This window comes from Coloeus monedula (assembly GCF_965178545.1).
Source record: "Coloeus monedula genome assembly, chromosome: 1".
NCBI lineage: Eukaryota > Metazoa > Chordata > Aves > Passeriformes > Corvidae > Coloeus > Coloeus monedula.
Window position 1 is genome coordinate 70,276,369 of NC_138781.1, and position 18,664 is coordinate 70,295,032.

Sequence of the window (18,664 nt, forward strand, 5' to 3'; positions counted from 1 at the left end):
TAGCAATCAGGCCATTTCTGATGATGGTTCAGCAATGCCTCCCAGGCAAGTGAGGGCATGATCAGTCCTTCTTCTCCAAATTTTGTTCTGAGTGAGTCAGATAAGTCATCTAGGCAAGGAGAGGCTCTGCAAGTCAGGGGACAGCAATAGCTTGCAGTGTTCATGTGCCCCTCACAGCTGTGCTTGGAGAGGGAAAATCGGTTCTGGAGCCATGCACCCAAGGACCTTCTGTGCTGCTGGGATGCAGGGAGGCATCACCACCACCCCAGCGTCTGAGATCATAGCTTGCGGAGCATAAGGTGGTCAAACTCTGTAATCACCCCTGTTTCCTTTCCAGCGTGTCCCCCAGGAAATTAGCTAGATGGCCCCACTGATGTCAGGGGGGTCTTGCTACCAGGAGACTTTGCTACTTTTTGGGTTTACCTAAAACTGATTGAAGAATGAGTTCTCTTTTAGATGCGGCTATCTAGATCTCTCTGCGTTGGTTTAGTATTATAGTCCAGTGTTCCTGGCCCTAGGACTTTTGACATCTTGGGGCTTGGAGATAGGCAGGTTCTGAATTTAGTGAGTTTTATGGGTCCCTTGACTGTAAAAGTAGAACTGCTGTTGTATCTAGCTGTACCTTCTAAAACAGTGCTGGTATCTGGAGATACAGCAATGTGCTAGTAACAGGATGACAAAATCCAGAAGTAATTCCTCTGCCAGCTACCATGAAGTGGCCATTCTAAAAAAAAAGAATTTTCCTTTCCATTGTTTTTTGGTGTTTCAGTCAATCAATTAATATTTCAACAGGAATCCTGTTAATACTGGGTTTTATTTTATTGTCTGTTAAGCACAGGCCAGGATATTTTATGATAACCTGTCAGGGAAAACAGGATAACGTTTTCCATGATTATTTGCATTTGATTCAGCAGCAGACACACGTATCCTATTCTCTCCTATAAAAAAAAAAAATCCTCCAGCTAGGCATTTTGCATAGTGATTGGGCAAAGGTTTTAAGTGGTTAAATGTCCACCATGATAATTGATTAACCCCAGCTATGGCTCAGCATGCCACTCATCATCCTTCTGCCATTGGAATAATGCATCTTAGACAGGAGAACTGATAAACTTCACCTGTGCTGGGGCTTACAAAGACAGAAGCAGTTTTCCTGGGAAATGCATGGCCCACAGGCCCCACTCAGATGATGCACCCTAAACTAGCCTCTATTTGGGCAGTTCTTGTTAGCAGGAAAAGGCCGTCGGATGAGGCTGTCTGGGTTGTGGGACAAAGAGCAGCCTTGAATGGAGGAAGCAGGAACTTTTGCTGTTTCACTTGTCAAGTAGAGCAGTTTCAGTAGGAGCAAAAGCCATGTGAGTGCTGGGCATTTACAGTACACAACACCTCCACTGAGGACTTGAAGGACAGTGTGATGTTAGTTCTTTAGTGAGAGGGGAATAGAAGCACCAAGTTGTTAAATAACATTGTTCAAGGCCAAACATCCCACCCCACACAGTACTGGAAAGAAATGCAAGCCTCTTTCCTTTAAACTCTTGTGTAAATAATTTATCTCTACTCCCTGCTATAGAGTGGTGTAGGGTTTCCAGTGTACTGGAGGAAATAAGCACGGTATAGACATACAGAATAAAAGGGAGATATGAAACATTTTGCACTAGGGTGTGACTTTTCAGGAAACAAACTACAAGTGCCTTGTAAATGGTTTTTTAGATTATTGGGTGCAAAGAAGGATCTGTCCTGTATCCATGGATGGAAACATGAATAAAATTTGCTTTAACTAAATCCCACTAACATGCCAGTCTTGTGTGCTTGTATTACTGATATCAGGAGGTAGACTACAGTCATAAAGTCACTGCTCAAGACATGCAGAACTTAAATATAAGGATACTGCAAATGCAGAAGGTGAGAATAGATGTTTCCCATTCAACTTTTATTTCCTGCTTGATGTGTGAATTTGAAGTGCCTTAACGGTGGTGGTGGGTTTTTCTTTTTTCCTGTTTGCCTTTTAAAGGTCCATTTCAAATGAGACTGTAAAAAACCCTGTGTTTTATCCCAAAATTCATCGAGTAGCAAAAGAAGCTAAGAATATGCATGGAAAGGGATACCACCTGTGAGGCTTTTGTTAACTGAAGTGTTGAAACACTGGTGGTTGGTGCTGCTGAAGGCAGGGGTCCACCCTCGTGGTCAGTGTCAGAACTGCCCTTGCAAGGGCTGCAGGTGAGGAGCCTCCTGCACACTGACTAAGTGTTGCTCCCTTTGGGAAAGGCTGGCATGGCATTCGACAACCTCAGCTTCCCTGTGCCAGCTGTGGATCAGATTGTCTGATGGTCTCCTACCTCTTTACATCTCTCAAACAGACTCTTTGCAGAGCATGTGAAACCCTCAATTTATGCCGCCTAGGCCGACTCTTCCCGCCTGCAGCAGCCACCACTGCCATTCCCCAGGCCTGTTTTCCTCCTGAGCTACAGTAGATGCTTTATTAGCACCAGGATAAATTAAAAAGCCTGCACAACCCAGGAGAAAGCCTGTATTTAGCATCTCCTCTGTTGCAGCAGGCAGCTCTGTCTTGCCTCTGCTCTGCCCTGCTGATGGGGCGATATCCCCTTGGTCCCAGCACAACAGCCCAGGGCTGGGCACCAAACCTGGCTGCAGCTACAATCCCATCACCACAAGTGAGTACAGGGGGAAACAAGGGGAAAAAACCCGTGGGAGTTACCCCACAGCATTATCATAAAAAGTATATGTGCACAAGGGGCTATTTGCTGTGTCTATGTGGCTCCCTTTTTGTGCTAATAGCAGCGATGTTTCTATATCCTGTGGTGGGAACAAACCTCTTAGTGAATAATACAGTGTTAAGTCCTGTGTAACACATTAAAATGCCAGTAAAACCAGTGCAATAAGATTAAGTTTGGCAGCTCCAGCTTGTGACCAAGCTACTTTTAAAATTATAAAATCTGTTGCTCCTCTCCCATGTATAGGCATACTGTATTTTGCTCTTTCAAGTCAGAACATGCTTTCGTGAATTCCTTTCTCTTCTTTTTTTTTTTTTTTTTTTTAAATATGTATCTCAATCCTCTCCCCTGTCCTCTTAGAAGGACAGTAAAAATAAGAGTTCAAAGTTTCAGGGAAATCAAGACACTTGTATTTCAATTTGCAATAGAGACCCTCATACTATACTTTGAAGGCAGGCTGGGTGTTTGATGTAAATCAAGAGGAACTATGTCCAGGTGTGCTTGTACACGTGGTACCTACAAATACCATGTGCTTATTAATCTGGGGTCTCAGCAATACCTAGGTAAACAGAGAATTTAGGAACCATAAGAAAAGACCGTGGGATCAGGAGAAGGCCCTTTTAATTCCACTTTTCTGCTTTTCCATCCTTCTCCCCCATCCCCTGCTTTTGTAGCAACAAACCTAGGTGTCTGTGGAACTCATTTACATGTTTTGCTTCCATTGCCTACTCCCCTAATTTATTCCATGTGTTTATTGCCCTTTGTGTGCAATACTCCTGCCTGTGTTCCCTTTTGCTTATAATTTCCTAATTTTTCAGGTTCTACCTCTTGTGGGTTGGTTTCTTTTTGTTTTGTTTTGTATTTTTTTTAACCTGCTCACACCTGTGTGATCTCTGTGAAATTTCTTCTTGAAGCCAAGGCAGCAGCATTCACCAGTGCTACTCGGAGCCTTGGCAAAGCAGAACTCTTAAAGCAGTGCCTTGTTCAGGGGTGCTACACTGAGACTGCAGACAGGATGGGACCTGTGGGGAGATTCAATTAGTATGACTGCTTCAGCGAGTCAGCACTCCCGTTCTCCTCTGCTGATTTGGGAGCCGTGGCTTTCTAGAATGGGCCCATAAGGAGAGGAAATATCAAGACACCTCTCAGTATGTCCTCGGTTTAACAGAATGAACAGCAGTTCCAACTCGACAGAAGAATGCTTGGAGTCTGAGACTGTAATTTTGAGCCTGAGATTTGTTTTCAAAAGTATTAACTGTGGTGTTTGCAATAAAACCAAGGTACTTGGCACTGCTGAAGTTCTTTTATGCCCTGATACTCATCAATGAATTTTTGTTTATGGGCAGGGACTAGGCATTATCTATGCCACATCTTGTGGATACCCCTCAAACCAGACACATTGATCAAGACCCCGCAACCATGATCTTCACAAGACTTTTAGATGCTTGGGCATGTAGATGCCCTAGGAGAGTGTTGCCTGAGCAGAACCTTTTGGACTTTGAATGAAACTTGCCGCTTTGTGCTCCTGCACAAATCTCATGATTCCAGAAGTCTTAGACAGAAGCACGGGAGTGCAGTACTTGATCATGGGCACTCGGTTACAGACACAACTTTGGGTGTTCTGCCCACCTTTGGCAAGGCAGGAGCTGCCCATGAGGCTGGTGAGAGGGTTGATGGATTGCAGGGTGAGATCCAAGTCTCTGGCTCTCACACCTGACTTGAGCTGCTGAGCTCCCTCACAAGTCTGCGATACATCTCAGCAGCCACAAAAGGCAAAGAGCTGCTGCTCAGTTTACTTAGCAAGTAACTCATGGCTGGTAAAAGAATATCAATTAGTTTTAGATATTTTTTTTTTTTAATAAACTGTGTTAAAACAAGCAGTAAGTTTAGTGTGTATGCACACAAGTATGGGAGCATATTAGCAAATTACTATCTGGTTTCTTAGATACAATCCCTGTTTTTCTTCCCAATTATGCAAGAGTACAAGTCTTTGTGGGTTTTTTTACGTCATTTCATTGACATTTCTTTCCAAAGGGATGGAGGTTATTGCTTCAGTGATGGCCTAATTCTTTATTCAGGAACACTTAATATTGTCCTTAGTTTTAAACTTGGGAGTTATCTGTTTGCCTGTGGGGTCAGACCCATGGATTCTGCATGTGCTTGCATACCATCACTTGTCACTGTGCTGGGCAACCTCTTCACAGAGGTCTCTTATGTCTATATCTGTATCTACATCTCTCTCAAGACACAGATCTGTTGTGTGTCATTCCCAAAGATGCAGTGTTATGCAGATGTAGATAAATTAATAGGCACAGATACACGCATATAAAACCAAAGCATACTAGTACACTTTGTTGGGGAATTCTGGCTGTAAAGTCTTACAGAAACCCAGATATGCTTAAATGCCAAGTATCAGTGTCTTCCAAGGCATATTCCGTGGATTGCTATCCACTTCATTGTTTTTGACTGCTCTGCAGTGCAGGTGCCTTTAGTAGTGAAGCAAAATTGCACACAGGTGAAATGCCAGTCTTGCAAAAGTCCAGGAAAGTTTTCTCTTTTCCTTGTTTGGAGCTGGAGTCCCACTCCTCTCTCTCAATAGAACCAAACAGCTTTATCTAGGTATTTTCTTACTTAGAGTGGAAATGTATACCCCTCGGCCATTGCTATGGGGCTTCTATTGAAAACAGTCTCCAGGGCATTACTGTGGTGTTTGGTTCAGCGATGGCATCTCTGTAATACTCCTATTGTCTCTGACTTGAACTTAAATCCCTCTGAGGAGACAGGAGGTGTTTCTTGTTCACCTTGATGCCAACCTTGTCCTTTCAGTACACGATGGCAGCTCCCATCGGGGTGTCCTGTGTGCCTGAGTACTCATCCTTTGTGTGTGTTTTTGTTAAAAGGGGCCCAAGCAGCACATGCACGGGAAAGCAAATGCCATGGTTGTGTAAGACACGGGGAGAAATGTGCTTTCCTGGGCACTGGAAAGGCGTGAGGTGTTTTTGTGGAGCACACGTTTTGTGAAGCCAGTGGGGATTGGCCTGGTTCCAATGCATGCAACACTACAAATTTTGGCTGGGCCCTTGCCACCCACCACACCCCACAGCTGGTGTTACACACCTGCATGTTGTATCTCAACACCTGCTCTTCCATTTTTGGGAGCAGAGGCCAGAAGAGTGAGGCTCTCTCTCATGCCATCCTGCCCTTTTCCTGGGGCAGGGCATGCTGCCTGGGCTGTACCAGGGCACAGGGCATTGCCTTGTGGGAAACAGCCTGCTCTGGCCACTGTTCCTTGCTCAGCTTCTCAAATTTTCCACTCAGTTCCATGTGCCAGGCTTGTCTACACCTTATGGGAGGCAGCCAGACCTGCCCTCTCTTCCCTCCTCAGTCCCCATGGGTGGGGAACCCCACCATTACATTTTTTTGTAACCCTGCAGAGTTTTGCTGATCTGTGCAGGTGAAAATCTGACCTGCTGTTCAGATATTTTTCTGCAAACCCACCTTGATAATTTTTCCTTTGTTTCATTTAACATGTCAAATTGAGGCTAAGGTTTTCACCCTTCTGATTTTTTAACAGTTACTGATTTTACCATGTTTGGTTTGGCAGCTTGAAAAAAAAAAAAATCAACAGAAGGATTACATTTCAGTGGCACAACACCCTAATCCTCAGGCAAATGATTTGTCCAAGCTTAATATGAAGTACTTAGGATGTATTGTTTGATGTAAACACTAGTTCTAATAAAATGGTGCCTGAGGTACAGTTCTTCAACTTGTAATACCCTATTTGCGTTGGCCTGTACACATTGGATTTGAAACCATTATGATAAAATATATCCTCTTTAGCCTGATAAAAAAAAAAAAATCAACAGAAATCCACAGCAGAGGGCCTACTCTCCAAGGAAGGACACTGAATGCAGCAAGGAGCCTCCCGTGTGCACTGCAAGTGGTGTCAGCGAGAATTATGCTCCAGCACCGATGGGGTGCAGCCAGGGCGGAAATCAGCTCTCTATGGGCACTGCATCAGTCTTGGTATGGTCCTGAACATCCTGAGGAAAGGGGCTTTCCTGCCCCACAGCTCCGAACTGATATTCTGGAGTCCATCTGAAGTCCTTCCTGGCTTTTTCCTGAGTCAGCCCACCTATTTGAAATTATTTATGTTTGGCAATGCAAATATGCTCCAGGTGTGACCAAAGGTCTTACTAAAATGCTGGATTTTAAAGAATCAGTTAGAGGGGCTGGAGGACTATCTAGGGCAGGGTGGAGGGCATGGGGGCAGAAACACAGCACAGCAGGAATCCCTGCACAAGTCGAGCCCCATTGAGGAGCAGCCAGCTTAGCACCAGCAGGCAAAAACATTCGACATGTCAAGATGTTACATTTCTCTTACTACTCCATTAGTACACCAATGACAGAAAGTCACTTCCAGCGACCTCCCCTGCTGCTTGTGCTACCTGGGTTCCTGTGAAAGATTTTCACAGAAATATGAGGAAACCCTCAGTTCTGGCAGTGTTATCGCAGAGCTGAGCCCCACTGCTGCCTGAGTGCTTTTTGCAAGAGGGTAGATACCAACATTTTGGGTTGGCTTCCGTGTTCTCAGCCAGCCTTGGCTTGTACAAAATCATGCTGTCCTTATGCCATTCTTTGAAGCCCTTTTACTAAACAGGCTAACAGGGGTAATGATAAACAGGGCAAAGATATCCTTTTCATGGAGATTCTCTGTAGCAGAAATAAAGATTGAGAGAGAAATGATTTAAAGAAAAGAGGAGGTAAGGAAATGCTTGGAGACATACCCATGAACAAGACGGAGTAAAAAACTTTACAGGCACAGATGTTAGACACCAAGTATGCTTATTATCAGCTTGCACAATATTTTGAGCTGCTCCCTATTAAAAGGCACAAGTGGTGAATGCTTTAGTCAAGAAAATATAGAAATGGACTTCACATGACTCTGTGGTAGAAATTCCCAAATGACACAAAGGCCCTTCTGCAAGCTCTGGTCTTTCTTCCTCCCTGGCTGGAGGACAGCTCTGCTCAGCTGTGGGGATCTCTCCTGTTGCTGCTTGTGCTCCACTTCAGTTCCTGCTCCCACTCCCAGTGGGTTGGTCCTCACCAGAGCTAGCCTGCATGTCAAGAGTTGCTTTTATGGCTTTCCTGAAGGAACTTTTTCCTTCATTGCATATGTGGTGGGTTGACCCTGGCTGGCTGCAGGAGCCCATCAAGCTTCTCTATCACTCCCCTTCTCATCTGTGCAGGGGAAAGAAAATACAGTGAAAGGCTTCTGGGTTGAGATAAGGGTGGGGAGAGATCACTCACCAATTACTGTCACTAGCAAAACAGACTCGACTTGGGGAAAATTAATTTAATTTAATTTTTTACCAATCAAATCAGAATAGCATAATGAGAAAATTTAAATCTTAAAGCACCTACACCCCACCCCTCCCTTTTTCCAGCCTTAACTTCACTCCTGATTTTCTCTACCTCCTCCCCACAGCAGCACAGTTGAAATGGGGGTTGCAGTCAGTTCATCACACTGTGGTCTCTGCCACTCCTTCCTCCTCAGCGGCAGAACTTCTCAGACTCTTCCCCTGCTTCAGCGTGGGGTCCCTCCCTGAAACCTTGCCATGCAAACCCGATACAGCAATCTCAAAGCATGCAGCAAGCAGGACCTTTTGACACTGCCAGAATAGCTCCTCTGTGTCTGGACATGCCTTGGCCAAGCAAGAAGGGAGCCAGGGCATCCCAGAGAAAGGTGCTGAGCCAAGTCATGGAGGCTGGAAGAGAACAGGTTAACGTTGCAGCTGTTACAATGCCACTGGGAAGCAATTACACTGGTTCCCAAGTAAGCTTTCCATCTGCAGTGAAGTGAATTTAAGGATAGAGATGTTGCTTTCACTTTAATAATGATAACCCTGCACCACAGGGCCAACAGACAGCTCTGCCTTTCTGGGCTCCCCTTTCCCCCTCAACCTTTCTCATGTTTCTTGTATTGCATAGTGAGCAACACGGGACCCACATTTTCACTCATCAGGGAGTGGGTTGTGCCTTTCAGCCTCTTTGAAAGCAAAGCTGAGAGTCATTCCAGCTTGCCTTGCAGTCTGTGTGAGGCACCAGTGGTGAGGGACAAGGGGGCTTTGCTTGCACAAAGGTCTCAGGTTGGATGGGAGAGGAGCAGTACCTCACAGGTGTGTGACATTTCTGTTTTCCCCCAGAAGAAGCATTATTTGTGCATGCAGAAAATGTTCAGCTTTCTTGCTCAGTGCCTTGAGTTAGCTCATGGGACAACCTCATGAAAGTAGAGCATAATCAGATGTTCCAGTGTCTAGGGCTCAGAATCTACTGTCACCTACAGCAGGCCATGAGAGCCTGGGAAAATTAGCTGAGGCTTTGTATAGAGGACTGTAAGAAAACCACCTGATGATTCTGGTTGTCCCTGCACCTGATCACACATTAAAAGAGACCTGACTTGTTCTACCTGTCCTAAGTGAAGTGTGTGGATTGACACAGTTGAGAAAAGAACAGACAAGAGCCAACCTCTCCCCCTGCTTTAGGCCTACCCTTGTGGAAACTGAACAGATTTCTGTCGGGGTGGGGCTGGGGAGATGAAAAACACAAATAGCATCCCTTCTTCCCCTCACCTCTGGAGCTTGGCTTCACAGTCAGCCTTCCAGTGAAAAGAGAAAAGGGTGTGAAAATTCAAGAACCAACAACAACAGATAATGGGTTTCTACCTTTTCTCCAGAAGATATCACTCAAGTCACTACTTGTACCTGATACTGCTCTTGGCTTCCAATTTTGCCTGTGGCAGCTACTCATAAGAAAGTCTTTTTTTGGAGGTCCCTTTTCCAGTCATGTGCCATGAGCAGGTATTATTTGGTTTAGGGAGAAGTCTGGCAGACAGGCATCAGGATTTGCTAAGCTGTTGGGAGACACCATGTCCCAGCTCCAGCATGGTGACAGGAGCAGTCATTTCTGCTGCTCGAGGCCACCATACCCACAGAGCCTGGGCACTCTCAGAGTGAACCTGGGCAGCACCACCAGGCTTAGCTCCAAAACCCCGCCTCGGTGGCATGGGGAGCTGCACACACTGACGGCCACGCAGCTGCTGCCACCACTTCTTGCTCCAGCCCCACATGCCCATGGCTGGAGGTTGCACTCCTGAGCCCATTGCCAGGCTTGCTGTGACCTGGGGCGCATTGCAGTCTCTGCATATCCGCTTAGTCATTTTAAAAACCAGCACAGCAATGCTTAGCCCCAAACCTAGTAGGGAATTACACACAAAGGCTGATCAGATAACAACTGTGCCTTCCACTCTGGGAGCAGGGGCTGAAATTATACCATGTAATTATAATGTAGTTAACCTGTGACTGTGCTTTATATAATTTTTCCCCCTCCAAGCCAATTATTACTAAAACTGTAAACTCAGTATGACTGAGTTGTTTATCACTGCCCTGAGAGGAAATCATCATTTGGCTTCACACTCCTCAGAAGCCAGGTACACTATTTACCTTATATTTACACTGTCATTAAGATAACATTATTATTAATTCTGCTATTTTTCCGGTGTTAGCACAATATTGTTGGTATTAATAACACTTAATTCAGGTCCTCAGTTCCTTAGGAGGAATCACAGCCCTCGGTTATTATTAAGGTTGCAACTGGGTAATAAGCAGTTTGTCCCAGCGAAATTATGGTCTTTATGGCAAGGTGGCAATAGACCAGGGGAGCATCACCTGCCTGACAAAGCCAGTTGAAAAATACTCCCCTGGGCTCTCTGAGCTTTGAATCTGGCTCCCTGCAAGTGAAAAGAGCCAGAAGGAAGCACAGGATCTACAGCCTTGCTATGACCAAGGTTTCAGCAGCCTCAGACAAGGTTGCTGGTGTCACCTGTGATTGTGGCCAACATGCCTCTGCAAAGGTGAGTCCCAGCAGGCAGCTGACAGCAAGGACAGGGGATTGTTAATTTATGCAATGGAGGATAGGAAAAGGGAAGGCAAAATGTGCTGTCAAGGCTGGTGGTGGCTCCTGAAAGGCCAACCCTGGCACCAGAGCAGGGGATCTGAGAGTTACTATGATGAGCTGATGTGTGTGCTCCTGTCACATGCAGGGCCTGTGTATGTTCACGTGAAGCAGCAAACACTGAGGTGGAAAACTAGGGCTGGGCACTGGGAAAGTATGGCTTGATCCTACAAAATATTTCTCATGGACTATCCTTTGAATCTGCTCTTTTACACGTTATCTTATCTGCAGAGATGTAAACTTTACTCTGGTCCTGCAGAAGTTTCTGTGGAGTGTGTTTCTCACAGATTACTTAAAAAGTGACATCCCCTTAGAGCACTGGGGAAGTTCTAAGTTCCCAAGCAAGGACACCAGCGTGTCTTCAACGGGAACACACTGGGAGGTACAGCTGTACGTTCAGAAATGGTACATTGCAATTTGTCCCCTAGATGACCTGAGAAAAGCAGCCTTCACCCCACTCACCTTTTTTCTGGATTCCTTGGTCTACAGAGAAAGGGGTCAGCTGCCAGCTAAATAATCGACATGACAGAACTTTATGAAAACATTATTTTTTGCTAATTCATATTTTTTCAGCCTTTCTAAACATAATTTTTCCCCCAAACAACTCTGCCTGAAATCTCCTGCAATAAATCAGATACCCTTTCCTCTATGCAATCAGATAGAAAAACACATTTTTCTCTTCCATGCTGCTAAAAACCTATCTATTTTGCTCTCGGTAACTATTTGCTTGCCTGTGCTTCCTCATACAGAAACCAGCTTTGGCTTCTCTACCATTTTCACTCCAAAATGCCCAGGGTGAGTGCAGGCTTCTGTGCAGGGTTTATTAACAAAACGTCCTTCTCCCACCACTGTGCTGACTCCTTGCAAACCCAGCAGTGGGCAGAATGTGATCAAGTAAGATGCATTGATATATGCTTCTTACCAGAAAGCTTCCACATAATTAACAACATTTGCAGCCTTAAGTTGGAGTGCACTTTATAGGCAGCGTGTGTCTATTGCTTTCTGCTCTTCACGTGAATTCAACTGATCCTAACTGGGCTGACTTTCAGTAGTACAATGCCACCAGTGACTAAAAAAAACAGCGGTGTCTTTTTTTTTTTTTTTTTTTTTAGTAAGGATTGTGTGCGTGGGGGTGTGTTTGGTTGGGCTTTTCTGTTTGGTTTTTTTTTAACGTGTGGAGAAAGAACACACTGTCACACCGCTGTCAGCCAAATTGCCCCATTTCTTTGTTCATGGAATAGCTCCTGTGTGCTTACACCTCTGGCAGCACAAGAAATAGAGGTCAGATCATTGTCCTCTGACTCAGGTTGGCAAGCTGTGACTTTCACAAGCAGCTGTCTTGCAGCCAAGAAATTTTACTTCTGTGAGTAGCTCCTCTTCATGGTGTGGGCAGAGGAAGCATGAGCAACCTGGCCTACTGCAAATGTCGCCAACAAGCCTCGTTGCTTTGGAGTTGGAGAGATCCAGCAGCTGCCTCAGCCTCTGCTGGGTTACGTTGAGCTCATTAAGAAAATATTGATCAGGCAGAAGTTTGAGCAGCGTTTGATGCAGCTCGCTTCCTTTGAAGCCGCACAGCTCTCAGATTGCTGGAGCAGGAGAGGGGAGCATGCGCATGCACGCACGAGAGAGCGAGACAGGGAAATCAAACGCTCTGATTTGAGAAATCTCGCCAAAAAATCTCTGGGTCGAGCTTGGGCTGAGAACGCGAGCATCAGATAAAAATAACAAGTCACACGGCAGAGGACAGAGCGCAGCGCTCCGCTCTCGCCCGGGGCCGCGCATGCCCCCTGAGCAGCGCCGAGGCGAGGGCAGCCCGGCAGCTCCTCCGGCAGAAGGCTGGAGTAAAGGAGGGCTGCGTTTGATGTATGAGCTTTGGCTTGCCATTGTGAGTCACCCCAGAACTAGCTGTAGGCAAAACAAAAATCTTTTGTGATTAATTAGAAAAACTGGACAATTATGAATTGACTGCACACAGCCAGCGTACGGTAATATAAATAGTAATGAAGCCGGCTGGATGTGATGAACACACTGTGTTTATGTGAGATCACAGAAGAAAGGCTCCGATTTAGGTGGTGTCAGTTTAAATAACGTAATTTCTGCTCTCTGACTCTTTGTTCGGTCTTTACCCAGGATTAGATCTGAAACTTTAAAACTGAGTTTTAGTTGTCTTATCTAAATGTCTGGTTGTTCTTTTGATGTCTGCCCGGAACATATGCTTCTCTTCAATGACCATCTAAAATTATTATGTTACAATGAATGAATAAGTCTAGCAGTGCTGTAAGTGGTGTGCACTTATTGTTGCTCCTTTGTGTTTGTCAGTAGCCCACGCACAGGGTCTGACAGGCTCCATCCATGCACAGGGATCGGAAGATTATTTGAATTCCCCAGGTTTTTGATAGTTTTCAGAGGGGAGGGGGGTAAGAAAAAAGATCTATAGGCGTCTCTCTGAAGCACAATGGATAATTACATTCACAATGCTCTACATCACTCTTCATTTAGCTGCCATCTAATTAAAAAAATATATCGGCGATCAGATGACGTCAGCGGCAGAATTTGCCGCCGATGTCGGGGGCGCGGCTCGCCCCGCACTGCTGACAGGAGGGACAGCGCTGCCTCTGATTTGGGGCGCCCTGCCCGCTGCTCCCCTTCGGCCCTGCGAGAACAAATTCCTCCCTGCCTGTAGATCGATGAGCAGGTTGCCGTCCCGTCACACGTAGTGACAATCACGAAATCGCGACAGCAGGTTAAACAGCAACCCGCCCCTCCCTCCACCTCCCTACCCCCATCCACCCCCGCCGCCAAGGGAGGAGCTCATCACTCTCCCGAGCCCGGGCAGGGGTTTGTTCCCCGAGGGGCGATTCCCGGTGCTTCCCGGGGCCGGTGCCTGCGCCCACCGCCCTCCCCGCCCGGCCCCGCTTTGTTCTCCGGTGCCGCCGACGGGGGCCGCCAGCGCCGCCGCCCGCCCTCGGGGGGAGCGGTCCCTGTCGCGACGTGCTCCTGGCTCCCCGCCGCCGGGCCGGGAGCCGCCCGGGGACCACCGCCCTCGGCACAGCCACCCGCCGGCACGGGGGGGCCTCCGCGCAGGGAGCGACCTGCCAAACGCGTCCAGACCCCTCTCTGAAGGGAGAAATGGGGGAAGGAAGGGAGCATCCACACGGGCAAGTTGCTAACGCGGTCCAGAGTACCTGCACACCGCCCCGTTTGCCACCTTCACACCTGAATTTCTTGGACGTTTGGTTTCACAGGGAAGATTTTAATCCAAGTATTTCATACTTCCAGGCTAAAAGCACGAATGGTGTGGAAGTACCTATGAATGTATTTCTGGAGAGGGCTCCTGGAGGAAAAGTGCTCCACTCTTCCAACTAAAGAAGTAATGGTAGTGATGATGATGGTCTTTAATTAGCACTGTAATCCTGCAACAAAAATAGACATCACTGTAAGGTGAAGGCATGCCTCTGCTTTAGTTTGCTGCACTTTTACAGCCTCTGAGACAAAGAGAGACGATTCGGTGGGGCAGGTGTGAGGGACAAAGTGATAATAAACATTACTTTACGATTGCTATCGATTTTTTAGCAGATACTGTTGACAGAAGGTGGAGATAACACCATACCAAACTGGCGAATAGCTCATGATGGTATTAAGTATTCTCAGATAGTATTGTGGATTTTTTTACACTTTGGATGCTGCCTGCATTAGTGGAACACTGATTAAAAGCTTTGAGTACAGCTGCAAACTGCTGCAAATAATAGTACAAGCACTGTGGGCCTTACCTAGTGGAGTATCCCACATGCAGAGATATGAGGGGTGACACTGGGCTATATTTTTAGCTGTAATGTTAAATTTAATGAAACTGTGCAGTGTCCCACACCATTAGTGAAATGCTCTAGCCTCTCAAGGTCTTAATCATGCACATGTTTGAACGTTTACAGAAGCATAGCCTGAAACTTTGGCTGAAGAATCACCCTGCCATCAGACTCCTTTTGAATTCCGTCTGGAAGAGTAGGGTAACAAGGACAGCACTATTAACCACATTACCTTTTCTTGCAGCTCTACCAACTCATCTAGCCTAAAAGAAAAACTGGGTCTTTATCCTGCAAATCCTCCATGCACAAAATTTTCATTGCAGTCAATGATATCTGACTTAGCAATTGATTTTCTCATTATTGTTCCCATGTCAATTATTTCCCCAGTCTGAGTCTATCTGCATTGCAATGAGGAGTCTGACCTCAACGAAAGTACTGTGTGTTAGTTTTTAATCTAGTGAGCTGGAGTGTCCCTAACTGCTAAGGCACAGTAGCAGTGGGGGTATCAACCTCCCAGCCACATGCTCTGCACTACTGGGGTTCTCACTTCTCTCTGCTTTTTGTATTCTGATCACAGCATGGGCAGCCCCCACGCAGTCTATGTGTCACGTTTTTGGTGTGCTACCCTGTCTGCATCCCTCTGAAAGCTTCCCCCCCTGCAATGCTCTGTGACTGCTCTTCCTGTAGGACTCTGGGCTAGTTGTGTCCCTGTCTGCTCATCCTTCCCGGAACAACTCAATTCTTCAGAAATCTCCAGGCAGATAAGTCAAAATGATTTACAACACAGTTGGTGTTTCTCTGGGTGCAGCTGTGCAGACTCACTTCAATCTGTGTGTCTCGTGTCCATGACATGGCCGATATGAAGACACTGTCCGCTGTCACTGCCTGGGACGTGCTTGCCCAGCAGTGAGCCAGATCCAATTGCATGCCATTATGTTTCCTTTTTAGAGTCCTTTTTCTAAAAAAACCGATATATTTTGCTTTTCATTACATCATATGCCACTTTACAAGGGTGTCCTTTAAAATAATAGTAGTTGGAAGCTACATTTTCTGGTTGCTGATGACTATTGCTGTCCCTTTTATCAGGAAATGATGCAAGAACTTTTTCAGGCTTTGAAATATTACACTGCCACTTCTGCCACCTGAGCTGACATTTTTCACCAGGCTTTGGAGGATGCCACTCTTTACAGCCTTGATAGAGAGGAGCTTTGCTAAGCTTGTGCCCTGAGCTCCTGCACTGGGCCAGGGAGGGGACGACTATGTCCTTTCCACAGGGCAGAGGTCAGTGTCTTAATTTCAGTGGCTGCTATTAACCATACCCCTAAAAGACGAAAAAAGAATTGAAAGCAAACATGACAAAATAGCAGCAACCTACTTCCTACTGCCCCTCAAAAATGTACTCAAATTAATGTACATATTGTGCACGTGGGGATGGGGAGGAGGAGAAGACCAGAAACCCCTTGATGCCAAGAGGCTATTGAGCTGCACAGGGCTTGGGTCAGCAACCATATCCTGAGCATATCCTCTTGGGACTTTCCTGTTGTGTTCTCTGTTCCTCGTCTCCAGCATCTGTTCAGCAGCACCTGGCATCTGTGTCACTTTCACATTTTGTTTTTCTGTAGTCAGTAGCGGGGTGAGCATGTGCTGCTTTGTGCCAGCATAAGAACCCTGCCAACTGCGTTTGGATGTCCTCAAGGTACAGCCGGCAGCTCCAGGTCCTCCTGCAGGCCTTCCTGTAATGCAGGCTCCTCATATTTGACTTTGGCACGGACGCAGTATTCGTAACCATGTCAGGTTCCCAAATACTTACTTGCTGAAATCTCTTTTATTTAGATAGGAGCTATTTGGCAACTTTGGATGTTGCTCTTGTCCTGGCATAACCTTCTTCCATAACTATACCTCAGAATTAATTGTATTTGCTCAAGAAGTTGGCAGGACTGTGATTTGCCTTCTGCCTACTTGCCCCAAACTGGTGAGCCTAATAAAATGTTGTGAGGTGTGTTATGATATTGTAACAATGACAAATATCAACCTTTTCACTCAACCAAGACTTTTTGTTATCAAGTCCTTTATCATTTGCCATCTGCCAGGCTGTTTGACATTTCATGGTGTAGGCTGGGCATGGTGTTCCTGACTGAATTTCAAAGATAATTTGGTCAGATGAACTGCTTATAAGCTATGGTGGCTGTTTCTAACTTAAATTAAAATGCATGTAAAGAAAACTAGGATTTATAATTGGTTAATCCGATGGCATGTGCTGTGCAACACCTTATCAAAAGACCCAAAACTGAACCAGAAGAAGATAGCAAATAAGAGGCAGCTTACCTGGAGGCATTTCTGGTTTAAATCACATAGGTACCAGTCTGTCAGGTACCAAAAACTTTCAGGAATACCTCGTTTCTCCAATTATGCTGGACATTTCTCCTGCTATGTATTGCAGAATCACTTGGTTATCTTATCTCATCTCCGGTTGGCGAACTTCTATCTACAAAGGAACGTTTCCAGCTCTGTTCTTGTGCCTCAGCTGAACACTGAAGGCTATGACTAAGATTTCTGACTGTTTTAGGATTATATGCTATTCAGTGTCTTTATCTTCTGTTATCCAAGGAAAGATGCTTATCTGGAGGTATCTAGACCCCATGTGTTGGCTGCTCATCTAGAGCCACGCTTTCAAAATCCAGTCAGGCTGGGTCAGGTTCTGAGTTTGCCTCAACACAGATGCAAGTTGACTTTGGTTCAAATAGGACATGAGGAAATGCAGGGCTAACATTTGCTTCATATTAGTCTTTTGAAATTCCTTGCTCCCTTTATATTGAGCATGAGCTCATTGTGCAATTTTCTGGACAGATTTGTGCAGTTTGGCCAGAATATGGTAAATGGCATCCTTAATATGATTTCTGATTTCTAGAGCTATATGGACTCACTCATTTTCACCATGATTTATTCCTACCCATATCCATGAATGAAAGAGTTTCATCAGCAAACTCTTTTTATTCTTTTTCTTTTTTCAATTTTCAGTTGGATTGGAGTCCCATTGTGCCTTGTTGACAAACAACCTTCACAAAAACCAGGTGAGGTAACATCACATTCTTTGTTACTCTCCAGTTGTTTCATTAGTGGTGTTTCTGAGACTCTTTTGCTTAATTCCTAGAAGCTTTTCACTTGCCAGGCATCCTAGTGGCACTCTGAATTATCCCAAAGACGCTCTGAATAGAGCACTTAACTGAAGCCAATTACAGGATGAATTTGCTTAGGTATGTTAACCTGCCTGAGAATGTATAGGAGACTGCCTTGTTTTGGTATCTTTCCATTATATAGTCTAAAATCCTGCCAGCCAAATTCCTTTTACACTTAATACCTCTTTTATAAGTTAATGGCCTAATTTAGCTTTTCCTCTCCTTATGTTTTCAATTCCACATTCATGCTTGTTCCTTTTTCTACACTTTGTGACTATTTTTGACCTCAATTCAAAGGATTGTCCAAAATTGTGTCAGCTCATCTGAAACCTCCAAGACCTGAAACTTCATGTTTCTATACTTAGTCTGAAAATCCTTTCCCTTGTCCGAATAGATAGTTTGCTATATAGTTTAGAACAATAAGGATCTAGTCTCTGGGTATTATTCCAATGCAAATAATCATAATTGCCACTTTGCCCATCTCCAAAAGGAAGTCACTTGCCCACCTACCATACCTACCATAAAGGGTAGAAGCAATGGTGTGTTTTTCCTGTGGCACATCAGATTGGCTAAAGACATCTGCTGGCCTCCAGAAGTGGAAGCTTTCCTCTTTAGTGCAGCCTGGGCATGGGATCCTCTCTGCTGCTTTACCAGTTCTACATAGATGGATGCAAATGGTTTAATTTGGCCCATTTTCCTCCAAAATTAGCTTATTTTGGGTACAAGACCAGAATAGGTGTCAATCTGTAGAGAGACCAGGAACTAACCATGCCTCCACTCTCCTGGTATGGGGCAGGACCACGCCATGGGTGAAGAACCCACAGCAGCAGGGACCAGAGTTTTAGAGGGAAACAACTAGTTCATATATGACCATTCTTTCTGGCTGACATTGGTAATTAGATCATCCAAAATTATTGCCATTGACTCCACAGCTAAAAAGAGG